This window comes from Danio rerio, chromosome 5, assembly GCF_052040795.2.
Source record: "Danio rerio strain M-AB ecotype USA chromosome 5, GRCz13ab, whole genome shotgun sequence".
NCBI lineage: Eukaryota > Metazoa > Chordata > Actinopteri > Cypriniformes > Danionidae > Danio > Danio rerio.
The window spans coordinates 37577722-37591078 of NC_141025.1; the positions used below are offsets into that span (position 1 = coordinate 37577722).

At 36.6% G+C, this 13357-nt stretch overlaps 2 long non-coding RNA genes across 8 annotated transcripts in view; one reads left to right on the forward strand and one right to left on the reverse strand.

Moving 5' to 3' along the window:
* The window catches only part of LOC103911089 (uncharacterized), an 85995-nt gene that overhangs the window by 60025 nt on the left and 12613 nt on the right, over window positions 1–13357 (forward strand). The gene's annotated exons all lie outside the window — the stretch shown is intronic.
* Window positions 629–3536, reverse strand: LOC147844053 (uncharacterized). The gene is made up of 2 exons (XR_015491432.1): window positions 2105–3536; window positions 629–1753 (listed from the first exon to the last, which is right to left on the reverse strand). It is a non-coding gene; the product is annotated as an uncharacterized LOC147844053 (long non-coding RNA).

The window sequence follows — 13357 nt, forward strand, 5'->3', positions numbered from 1 at the left end:
TTCTTCTTCTTCTTCTTCTTCTTCTTCTTCTTATTATTATTATTATTATTATTATTATTATTACAGAATCTATTTACCACTATAGAGTGTGTCAGCTGTCAGTCACGCATCGTTACATGAACTGACTGTTTTGAGGATTGCAAAGGAGGAGCGACGGTGCCTGTAATGGAAAGAAGGGAATTCTGCCATTTCAATATTTATTTCAAAGTGCATTAAATAAAATAAAAGCACAAAACAGATTCACATTTAAGTGATTCGGCGGTATGGGTTGCGTATAGGTAGGATCAGCTCTTTGATGTTTATTGCCACCCTTCATAGAAAGGTAAAAAAAAATATGGGACAAATATAGGAAAATAGCTTTACGGGATGATAGTGGAATACAATTGTAAAATTCGGAAAACCCCAGATAAAAAATGGGAGTGTTGACAGGTATGATTATTACTCTAGCCTTCAGTGTCACATGATCATTAAAAAAATACTTAGAATTAGCTAGTTTGGCTAATTTATTAATGTTACTAATGTTCATAATGTTTTATTAAAGCCTATTTTTTCTTCTATTATATATATATGTGTGTGTGTGTGTGTGTGTGTGTGTGTGTGTGTGTGTGTGTGTGTGTGTGTGTGTGTGTGTGTGTGTGTGTGTGTGTGTGTGTGTGTGTGTGTGTGTGTGTGTTGTGTGTGTGTGTGTGTGTGTGTGTGTGTGTGTGTGTGTCCTTACAAAATAAATTATGCAGGCAAAACTTGACTTGCAACAAAAAAAAAAAATGCTTTTTATTTCCCAAAAAGAAAGATATACATATTTTGACTGTAGTGAGCATTAGTATATTGGCAGCATCTAATATCACCAAACAACCCTCTAAGCTTTATGAAGTATTAAATTGTGGAATTATCAATAGGTTAATAGGTTGATTTGATTGTTTTTAACCAGATTAAACATATTCAGGGCCTTCACATTCATGTTTTCCATAGAATTTAAAAACATAACAGATCTTTTGTGCAGTTTCAAGCACAATATTCTTTCATTTTGAAGGGTTTTATCACTGTACTCAAGCCTAAACTCCCAAATGTTATTATGAATGTTAATTCAGTCCTTATTTATTCGTCACTGCCTAATCATTTTGTTTGCCATGGAACAGCTGCGGTAATAAAAATGACAAACACACCATGAACATAAACATAATCCATTTATGTCTGCATTAAACTGCAAGTCATCAGAAAACATATGATAGCTCAGCGTGAGGAAAACGCCAGTTTACTCCTTGCATATTATATATCAAACTCAGATGTTGCATTCAATATGACATTCAAACTTTAACATATGACACTGTATATTTATCAACTTTTCTTATTTTTTCTTATTGTTGAAAAGTGGTTTGAAGGTAAAAATCGCTTTTGTCTGAAGCTGTGCCCATAAAAATGTACTTTTATGTTTTAGATGCTGAAGCTTACAGTATGTGAGGGTCAAAGACAAAGGAAATTCAATCCTCAAAGCCATGAAAGAGTTACACTGGATTATTTCCTCCGTAAATCTGTTTTTTTATTTTTTTTATTTGTTGATAAAGTATTATGACTGTTAAACATTTTTACCATGCTTTACTAAAGAAACCTTAATTACTGACCTTAATTACTATGTACTTATTTAAATTGATTATTTAGTACAATGCACTTATTATGTACATGTTTTTACATTCATTCATTCGTTTATTTTCCTTCATCTTAGTCTCTGATTCTGAGGTCACCACAGCAGAATGAACTGCCAATTATTCTGGCATGTTTTATGCAGCTTATGCCCTTCCAGCCGCAACCCAGTACTGTGAAACACCCATACACAATCATTCATACTCACACTCATACACTATGGCCAAATTACCTCATTCAATTTACCTGTACCGCATGTCTTTGGACTGTGAGGGAAACCAGAGCACCCGGAGGACACTTATGCCAACACTGGGAGAACATGCAAACTCCACACAGAAATGCCAATTGGCCCAGCTGGGACTCTTACCAGTGACCTTCTTGCTGTGAGGCAACCATGCTAACTGAGCCATCATGCCATTGTTTTTACATTGTACTAATATTTTTAAAATGATCTGCTTATAATTACTTTCTGTGATTACAGTGCATTTATAAATACACTGTTGACCCAGGCCTTACCTTAACCAAATCTTAAACCTACCCAACCCAGCCTCATTCTGAAAACGTAGCCCTTACATTTCTGGATAGAGTGAAATATGTTCGGAGGTATGTTGTTTTGCACTTTTTGTTTTAGCAAACCCACCAGAGGCCACTGTGTACGTTTTTTTAGATCTTAAATTGCTCTGGTGTAAATCCACCAGAAGCCACTGTCAACTGACTGATGCCTGATCGACTGACCCATCCTCCTCCTTCCCTAAACCCAACCAATAGTGTTTTCAAAAGCTCCGATTGACCCAATCACACACTTTTCTAAACCCAACAGACATTTTTCAAAAGCAATCCAGAAATAAAAGCTATCATCTGATTTTTTTTACCACATTTTCAGATTTTACCACATTGTCACTCTGTTATTTACTTGTTTATTTTATTTTTTGGCATCTGTTTTTGTTTTACCTGCTTTCCGGAACCATTCTTCACTGTACTCGAACCCGGTTGTCGTGGTCAACTCTTCTCTGCGTCTAAAGTCTGCCAACTTACGTGGCGAGCTAATTGGACAAACTGGTAACAGTCGAAAAGCCATCCATATGGAGGTAAGTGGACAGCTGGTAAGTTCGCTTTAGCGTTCATTGGTAAGTGCCCCGTAGCATTCATTTTTAAGACGAAATGCAACTATATGTACTTCTGGCTACATAATTCAAGAACTTTAGAAATGAGGGTTACGTTTTCAGGATGAGTCTGAGTTGCCCAGACTTGTCCCTAACCTTAACCATATCCCACTTCAAGAGCCCCACAAGTGTTCTGTAATTCATTTTGTACAATAAATACATTGTACTTATTTTCTGATGTAAGTACGTCATAATTAAGCCTACTTAATATAAAGTCGAACTTAATAATTTGCGTACCAATAAATCTTGTCCGTCATACTTAAAATAAAAAAATCATTTGCCGATGCTTTATTTATAGATCCTTGATTGATTTACAATTGATTTGTCATTTTAAATCCTAATAATTTTCCACTATCTTTCAAAGCACTAGTTTTTATCTATCAGCAAGATATTTTTAATAATTTAAAATGTTGTTGAATTTAGAATGATACCTTCATCTTTTATGCACTTTTAATAAGTAGGTCAAAATAACTTTTTTATTTATTTTTAACAAAAGTATATCTGTTAAGCTGAACAGCACTATTATATTATTTCATTCATGGGCCATTCTTCAACCACAGGTACTTTTAGCTTTATGAAGTTAAGTAAACATAACGTAACATAACCTCATAAGTTTAAACAATTAGTCTAGTTTTAAGATCTATAAGAGGACCAACTTAGAAAAGAAGATAATATTTTTTTTTTCCATCCTGAACTGAACCAATGTCAATTGCACCACATCTCAATATACAGCTTTTATTTCAAAATGAAATAAATTATGGCAATCAAACATTATCTAAGATCATTTTTGTATCTAGTTTAACCAATCTTTCCACAATTTATACAGTAATTATACATTTGTCAATGAAATATTATATATTTCATTGATATAATTAAATATTAATTTTGGTATTAAAATTTGGTTAAGAGCTTATTGGAAAATAAACAAGCTGAATTTGTATATTAAATAGAGCATGAACTTATACATTGTAAATATACTTTTAATATTTGATGAGTTTAGTTTTTTTTTTTTTAATGTGTGTGGTGATGGAAATGACAGTAGTGGAAATTACATTTCAACAGTTTATTGTGAAAAAAATTAAATTAGCTTCACAGATTAGCTGTGAATTGATACTAGTCTTTCATGTATACAAACACTCTTATTTACCTTATATTTGTTTGGTTTTTTAAAAACATTTTTGAAGGTACAACATGTTCGGAAATGACGTAGAATTTACTTATCAAACAATTTTTAAACTTCAAGTGTTGCTGATAAAAATTTAAATTTCCTCCATCTTGTACATGTTCTCAGATGGCACTATTCATTTTCATAGAAACCACCTAAATAATCTTTCACACGAACGTTTTAAAGTGACATTACAGTCTTGTGGTGGAAATGACACTGATACTGTGCGACAGCTATATTTTGTATAAAAATAATATTAATAATAGTCTCACATTAATAACTATAAAATATTTAAATTATTTCACTAGTGCTTCATTAAGATACATTAATAGTTACCAGATAAATAATATTTTAAAATGTTATTTTCATTGTTGAAGTTTAAAACTTTGAGTGTGCAACAAGGTGAAAACAGTGATTTTGACACATAAAAATAGGTTGAATAATATGAAAACAAAATAATATAAAGCTAGTAAATTTTTTAAAAGTAGGTTTTATTGTTAGTTTGACAAAGAAAGAGGAATTTGAACAAAATGATACATATTTTGAATATATGATCAAAGGACATAAAAGTGCCCGTAGTTGAAGAATTACCCTCATATTTTAATATTTTATGTTTAAAACATCCAAGTTGACACTGTACTTGAATTTAATAAGCTTTATAGGCATTTAAATTTGCATAAATCAATTTAATTAACTCTAAAATGAGAACTTTCATAATGTAAATTTAGAAAAAAGATATATGAATACTATTAATAACAACAAGTTGATAGTTTCCATCTACATCTACATGAAAGTATGCTGCTTAGATGTTTTTTCCAAACAAGAACCTCACTTTCAAATGAGCATACATGGGTTTAAACATTAATGAAGTCACCTTTTAGTGATTAACCAAACACTAGAGTCCTTTAAAGTGTCCTGCATTACTAAACCCCGGTATGGAGAGGCAGAAAGCTCTTCCCCCATTCCTAATACGTTTTGTTATGCAAAACAAACAGTTAAGCAAAAAAGCGAGGCTTTCCGAGGTCTTTTATCTTTTAGTAGGGGTTGCTACTGTAAACTCCACCCTCTAATGCTACATTATAGACTCACCCTATAATGGCACAGTAAGGGCTGAATCTGCACATGCTGAGAGCAAGAGATGAAACAGCATCTCCTCCACTGTCTCCGCACAAATAAATAGTGACAGAGATGAAGAGCAATAGGAAGATATGAGGGACAGAGGAATGTGCATCCTCCACAGATAGGATGTTTGTTTTTGCAGTGCTCAGCGTGTGCTATTATTTGCGGCCCTGTTCTCTTGTTGTCTGCGGTTGATTAAGAGAAGAGATTTCACGGCAGAATGCATTCGCCTGAACAGGGAGAGGCTTCATTTCGCAAACCGCAGAGAGACCACTGCAGTTCTCTTCTACAAACATGCCTAAAACCAGCCGAGGATTAAGATCATTGTTTGTCCTGGACCGCCAGTGCAGGCCGCCAGCTATGAGAAAGAGAGAGCGCCAGTTTGGTTTTAATCTCAATTTGCTTTCTAGAAGTACGGGTTATGCTCTGTGGTGATTCAGTTGGAAAACACCCTCTGCATGTGTCAACAGTTTAAACATGTATGGATATATAATGAATATGAAAGTGTGATTCCTCATTTTGTGCACTTGACTTGCAGGGTTTTTATTTTGCGGCCACTTATTTATTTTGATGACACTTAAAATTGGGCTTTTTTATTGTATAAATGAATTTTGTTATGTATAAATGTTTCATATCATTTATTTTGTGGTGTCACAAAATACATTGTTGTAGGGGAATGCTTTTTCACTATTTTGATGACCACAGTCTTAAGGCTGATTTCAAGAGTTCACACTTAGCTGATGATTTAATTTAAGCTTGTTTGGCATGCTGATCCTCGAGCCCAGGGCTCCCTCCCGATCATAGAGCGAAAGGGGAGCTTGAGCTAAGGTAGATCGTAACTCCCCGGCTGCAGTAGATAAGGAAACACTTGAGGAAGAAGGGAGTTAGACTAGTGCCTGAATTGTTTAATCTGGTATGAATTACGTATAGCTTTGGATGGTGGGAGAAAACCAGAGGACCCGGGGGAAAACCACGCGGTTACAGGGAGAAAATACAAACTCTGCACAGAAACACCCACCAGCCTTGTGAGGACCAGGGGCCTCATGTACGAAGACTTGCGTGGAAATCTTACTAAAACATTGCGTACGCACAAAGCTGTAAATGTGCGTACGCAGAAAAAAATTCAGATGTATGAAACACTGCGTACGCCGAATCTCACGCATATTCTTTTGTACATCCGAATGAACGTGAAACTGAGCGCAACATGCACGAGCACAAAACCCCTCCCTGCCTCCTCCCCCGTATGAATATGCTAATGACTATGCTAATGGGAAAACCCAACGAAAAAGCAATGGCAAAAGCAAGCAAAAAGAGAAACTTTGAACAGAATGTGAATTGGAGGTGCTGCTTTCGGAGGTAGACCGGAGAAAAGCGGTGTTATTTGCAAGTTTGTTCTCCGGAATTAACAACAAAAGAAAAAAATAGAGTGGGAGAGTTTAGCTGATGCGGTTAACACAGTTGGGTCTGAACATCGCACTGAGTGCATTAGAGATAGAAATAGTGTGGTTTACATCTGTAAAATGTTGCAGTACCCTTACCAGTCTCAGTGGCGCACCTTGTAAGACGCATGTGATCATGAATTGATACGTTCGAGCATGAACTTGGCTCGAATCCATCGTCTGATGAATTCTTTCTTGTTTTTTCCCCCGCAACATATCAGATTTTGCCAACTATTTATCACGAGAAAGACAAGTAGGAATCATCAATAAGTTCATATCAATAAGCATCATATTTTATTTGCACATTTATTGAATGGAAATGTTTCTGATTCACGCATGCAAATTCATCTTCAGATAGTGTCTTTATAGCAATGTGCGTGCGGTAGATCGCTCAGATTACATTGGGAAAACAGGCGACTGCTGCAAATTGTGCTTTAATGTTTAGCTGGTCAAATGTATGGTATGGAAACCTTATATACCTGCTGAACCCGTCTCATACAGCTGCCATTGCAAGGCTCAGACACTTTGTAGAGAAGAATTTAACACAACTGCCTCTAGGAGTCGCCAATGGAAATAAAACAGACACGCACAAAAAATGTGCGTACGCCTGCCAGAAAGCTGCCGTGAAACTGCGCACATTCCCACGTTCAGTTCATTGTTAGTAAATCCAAACGTGAGCGATTCTGAGCGTGAAACCTGGCGTACGCAAAGTTTTTGTGCGTACGCAGCGTTGATACATGAGGCCCCAGGGCTGGCAATGTTCTTGCTGTGGAGCAACAGTGCTAATCACTGGGCTGCAGTGCCGCCCGATCTATGTAAGGGAGAAGAAGGGGGAGGAAAGGTGGGTTTCTTCCATACAAAGATAACTGTGGACTGAAAGTGTGGTTATTTATAGTACATGGGAAATCATACGATTGGGAGATCGTGATTAGTTAATGCGAGACCAGCCGTAGTAAATCATAAGCGCGTGATCCTCTCGATATTTGTTTATAAATAAACTTCACTTATACTTCTGTGTCAAGCAAACACAAATGCTCCGGCACAGCCTGGCTATGGCCACATAGCCCTCGTCATGGTCGTCGCCACACGCACCTCGCAAACAATTTAGCTACATGTTTCGACGACGTATAGTGCAAGCTTTGTGATTGGTCAGCTTGGTAGCGCTGACGAGTAAGGGCGGGACCGAGAGCCACAAGAACCTGTTGAAGTGAGTGTTTATAAGTGTCAAGTCCTTTGGAAGTCTAGATGGAAAGTTTTGCTTTGTGTTACATTATGATTACAGTTGTTGGACCTTCGCCAGTTCCCACCTCAAAATGAGCGAGTTTGAGCTACTTGTACATTAAGGTAACGTTCAGAAAAAAACATTACACCAGCAAAGAAACTCGACACAGATGAACATAAAAACCTCACTGCCAGCTAGCGTTTTTTTTTTTGTTTTTTTTAGCATTTTAGCGTTCAGTAAGTGTTTTTGCAGAGCAACACAAACAGCGCACAGAAATATAAATGCACAACAGTGTATAAGGCATGCACTGTGGGTCACTCTGATCACTCATCACAGAAGGATAAACCAGGCTTTACACGCAACCATGGGGATGCAAGCAAAAACAGAATAGTGAGAAAACTTAAATAATGTTTACATTTGGCATTTTATTTAACAATATTTTGTGTTGGGCCTGTAATCAATAGTTTAAGAAAAGTGTGTTATAGTATTTTTCACCACTAAATGATGTGTATTCACAACAAGGCGTAATTTGATGACTATGAGTGTGGAATCATAGGAGTTGTGGTTTTCATTAGATCTTACAAAACTCCATGGAGAAATCATCACACATCGGCACATTGAGCGATGCAACAAAGCTGAGAATCCTTTAACTTGAATAAAGAGTAAAAGACTTTCTTGATCGACAGCCAATAGGAGCAACAGTAGAGTTCACATAAACTCTCTCAGCTCGCTCAGAGGCTGGTTGTATTCTCCTTGCTGTAGACCTACATAGACCTGCGTTTGCAGCAGATCACCACCCAGAGTGACAGGCAGCTACAAAGTCATTGCTAGTGTGAATGAAGCATTATGCTTTTAGAAGTTTTTAGAAGAACTAGTTCAAATATTTTTTTCTTCTGAATTTGGACTGCTCAAGTAGTTTTTGGATGGTTTAGTGAACCTTTTTTCATTTTGCGCCTTTAAAAGCAGTGAATTTGGGGTTCAGACGTTTGAAGCTTGTTCACTTTAGACCATTTCCAGAGGTGGTCATAAATGCATACAAGCACATTGCTATTGTAGTGAGATAAATGCACATGTGGTCAAAATGCATTCAAACAGCCACAAAAGACCATTCTTAACAGGACATGTTTTTAAAGTGCACTGGCTGTAGGTTGGCTTGAGGGAACAACTAAATGTAACATTTTATATTGTAAGGATTACCAGTCCTACTTCAAACTCACAGTGTTAGGCATATTTTGCTATTTTTTGTTTCAGTATTCATTTTATCCTTTAATGGTAATAAGCTCCAAAAGTGTATTGACTTTGTAAATCTAAAAACAACAAATAATGCTACCTAAGTAAAATCAATGAAAAAGATGACAATAAATAGAAAAAAACAGCAGCTAATTTTGTCTGAAATAAAAATTTTCTTTCTCAAAATAAATTAGCATTTGAATACAAATAGATTTTTGAAATACTGTGGTTAACCACCTCACATTCAAGTTCATCAGTGTTTGATCTCATAAAATTCTCAATGTGCTGTTAATTATTTCACTTTTTGTTAAGCAACATGCAGGAAAAAGATTTTAGCGACCAAAACATCTTTCCACATTATTAAAATGACTTATTCCTTGCATTAATTCAATGTTTTAATTTAAGACATTTAATGTTCTAATTTAAAAAAAATATTGTATTTAATAATGTATATATGTTATTCACATAATTAATACCTACCCTCCTCTCTTGTTTAAAATCTGTTTAGGTTTCTTTCTTTTTTTTTTGAAGACAAACAAATGTTTTGAAGAATATTTTTAACATTAACTACAGTAGTATTTTTTTCCTATTGTGAAGGTCAATGCCTACCAGTTTGCAACATTTATTTATTTTTTTTATTTATGTGTGTTCAGCAGAACAAAACAAAATTAATAAATATTTAGATCCAATTGAGGGTGATTATGTGGTTGCTTACAGTATGTAAGATGCATCATATAGGCTATATACCAGCACACAGACCCTCCGGCATCAGAAAAGTGGTTGCAATTGGACAAAAAAACACTTATTTACATTTCAGGTAAAAACCAACACAATCTCACGGCACTTCCTAACTTTTTTATTTAGTGGCTAATTCGTATGAATTCGTATGATCTCATTTGTACAATTTAGTACTATGTGCTCGTCCCACAATGACAGTTTAAGGCTGGGGTTGGGTGCCCTGCCTCCTTTTTAAAATCTTACATTTTCATACGACTAAACTCGTATAGGGTATATGCACAATGACTTTTCATTTTCAGCCAGCTAGCCTCAGGGCTTCTGGTGAATTGTTCCATTACAAAATTGCCATGTTTAAGAACAGATTTCTTTAAAAATCTGTGATCTCCACTGCTGGATAGATATACGAAGTGGGTCTCAGATCGAACAAGAAGCACTGCATTAAATTCCATTTCCCCCTACCATGTCTTTAAATTATGACTGTTTATTTTACCCCAGTATTTTCAATGGAGTTTCTGCACTCGCCTGCTAATCCTGATAGCGCTAGTGGTTACAACTTTTTCTTTCATCTCATTTTACACTTGAACAACTAAATGATTGTTTAAAGGGTTACGAAACACCAAAATACATTTTTTGAGCTGTTGACAGTCGTATATGTGCCCCACACTGCTAAAAACACTATTAGAACACATATATATATTTCACTAAAAAGTGAAAATTGGTTGTTTTTGCGTTATTTCAAGCAAATTTGTACTTCTGGTTTGAAGCGAATTTTTGAAGCTGCGTCACGGCCATGAGATCTTAGCGTGTATTCCAGCATGTAGACTGGACGTCTGTACCTAGGAGGGCCTTATTACGTCTCTGAGTGTGCTGCATTGATGCATGAGGAAGACTTTGTTTAAACCAATCAGCACGCTCAATTATGCAACTTTATTAATATTCATGATAGCTTCCAAGGCGGTTCAGTTAGTTAAGACGGCAGCGAGACGGCACGTTGTGTTGCAAAAACAAGCGTGCAGTGTTGCTTTTATAATTTGCTGCAGTGAAGGTTTGTTTTCATTTTCTCTCTATCGTAATAAAGACGCAGCTCTAGTTGGTGTTGATTGTGCTGTCTCTACAGATTTGGTAAGTGAGCGACCAGTTGTCTTTGTTTATTCAGAAGGCAATGTTAATTATTATCGAACTATTACACAGAGTGTAAAAATGTTAGCACCACAATCAAACTTACCATCGTGTAGGATTTTCACTGCATTTTGTGACAGGAATAACAAACACAGCATTCTGACATTACCGGCCGAGTGCATCTAAGTTTCCGGGAAAATGCAAAGGTTTTTTTCTCTCATTCGCCGTGCAGTAACAAACATTGCATGAAAAATACACACTTAGAGCAGTTCCTCGAAACAAATATCCCGTTTGTCACGAGGGACATGAATGAAATTCCTGAATAAAAGAGCCAAACTGCAGTTAAAGTCCACTATTTAATAATTTGTCAAATAATTCGATTACTGATGTCCACGTAAACACAGTCACTTTCTTTCTCCCCTGTGTGTGTTTTGCCTCTGTGAAAATCAGCGTGTGCCCAAACCGACACTCCCATTTTTATTCGAATTTTTTGCAGACCCTCCCTCTTTTGCTCCTCCGACACTCCCCCTAAACAGAACTGGACACGCCCACTTTCCTGACTTTTTCCAGAGTAGAGGTGTGAAAATATCTTGCTGTAACAAGGGGGTTTCATGGCCATTTAAGTTTATTTAACTGAATGTATTGAAACTACAGTACAACATCGATGCTGTAAAAGCAAGCTTGTTAAATTAAAAGTGGTCACATTAACCTTTCACCGGAAGTTTATCATTGGCTGAAGAACACTAGCTGTGATTGCATATTAGCCACTAAACTGACGAGATTTTAAATAATTTCCTCGTGAGATCAGGCTGGTAAATACAGGCATGTCTTCTTTCCCCCTCTGACCAATCAAAACCCATCTTAATATCAAGTATAAACAAGGGTCTTCAATATTTTAAAACAAGCTTATTCTGGAGCATTCACACCCCATTGAACAGGTCAAAGATTGTTTACTTTGCTAATTTATTTTCTTTATTTAGGCATGATGTGAAACCACCGCGCTGCGCATTCTGTTTTAGTCACATCACATCACAATGTTGGTTCATTGGCTTGCAGTGTAAACAGTGTGTGTTGCCATTATTAGAGAGCCGCTGCAGGCCCAACTCTGTTATTCCAGCCATTAAGCCTCACCCTTCACTGTAAAGTCAAAGCTCTGCACTGTCATCTTCTGCTCTTGCCATGTCACAGCGGCAGCCTAAACACTTTGATGAGTAAATTGGATGTTTTGACCAGAATATGAGGGGGGGGTTTGGCTTCACTGCGTTTGTGCATCACAAGTAAGCGCCTGCTTCCTGAAGTCTCCTCTAATTCTTGTCTTTGACTTTTTTTCTGGGGTTGGCTGGAGCTACATGATTCTTTGCTTTATGCGGGTGTGAATGTGAGAGAAAAAGAGAGAGTTAACAAAGCAGGACAGACAAAGAAGCACAAAAAGAGACTCACATTCAAGGGATGAGCGACGAGGCGGACGGGGAGAAAGAGACTGAGACAAGCAAAGGAATGTGTGTCAGACAGAAGCGGAAAAAAGACGAGTGAAACAGACGGAGAAACAGACAGAAAGATTTCCTAAGCTTATGCTTCAGCTTCTGAGAAGTGCTTTGATATTAGATCTGTCACAGTGTATTTATTTTACATCGACTGCGTGGGTGTGTGAGAGTGTGTGTTGTTGAATATGTTGAATGAACTGCAAGACTATCATGTTTATTTAGACACACTTTTCTCATGATGAGCTTAAATGCTTTTACATTACACTGTAAATGCGCTCAAAAATCACATTTGCTGTTTAATCAAGCTACCTATTTAAAATGAGCTTAAACAACACGATTCTTGAGGGTTTTTTTTTTGGACTCGACATGAGGAGAACATGCAAACTCCACATAGAAATCCCAACAGACCCAACCGGGACTCAAACCAACGACCCTATTGCTGTGCTAACCATTGAGCGACCATGTCACCTAATTATTTTGGTCACACTGTATTTTGATTGTCCATTACATTGCATCTACATACCAACTAATTCTCATTAGATTATAAGTAGACTCTTAGGTTAGGGTTGGGGTTAGTGTTGACATGCAAAGTTTCTTACAGTGAGTTAAATGTGTTAAAAGAGCAGTATCAGCAGATATTAAGCAGACTGTCTACTAATACTCAAATGGACCATCAAAATAAAGTGTTATTTTTTTAATCTAATTTTAATGCAATCTATAAGCACAAAATACACTCATCATCCACTTTATTAGGTACACCTGTCCAAAACAAAGCTCTAATCAGCCAATCAGATGGCAGTAACTCAATGCATTTTAGGCATTTAGACATGTTTAAGACGATCTGCTGCAGTTTAATTCGAGCATCAGAATAGAGAAGAAAGGTGATTTAAGTGACTTTGGATGTAGCATGATTGTTAGTGCCAGGCGGGCTGGTCTGAATATTTCAGAAACTGCTGATCTACTGGGATTTTCACACACAATCATCTTTACAGTTTACAGAGAATGGTCCGAAAAGAGAAAATATCCAGTGAGCGGCAGTT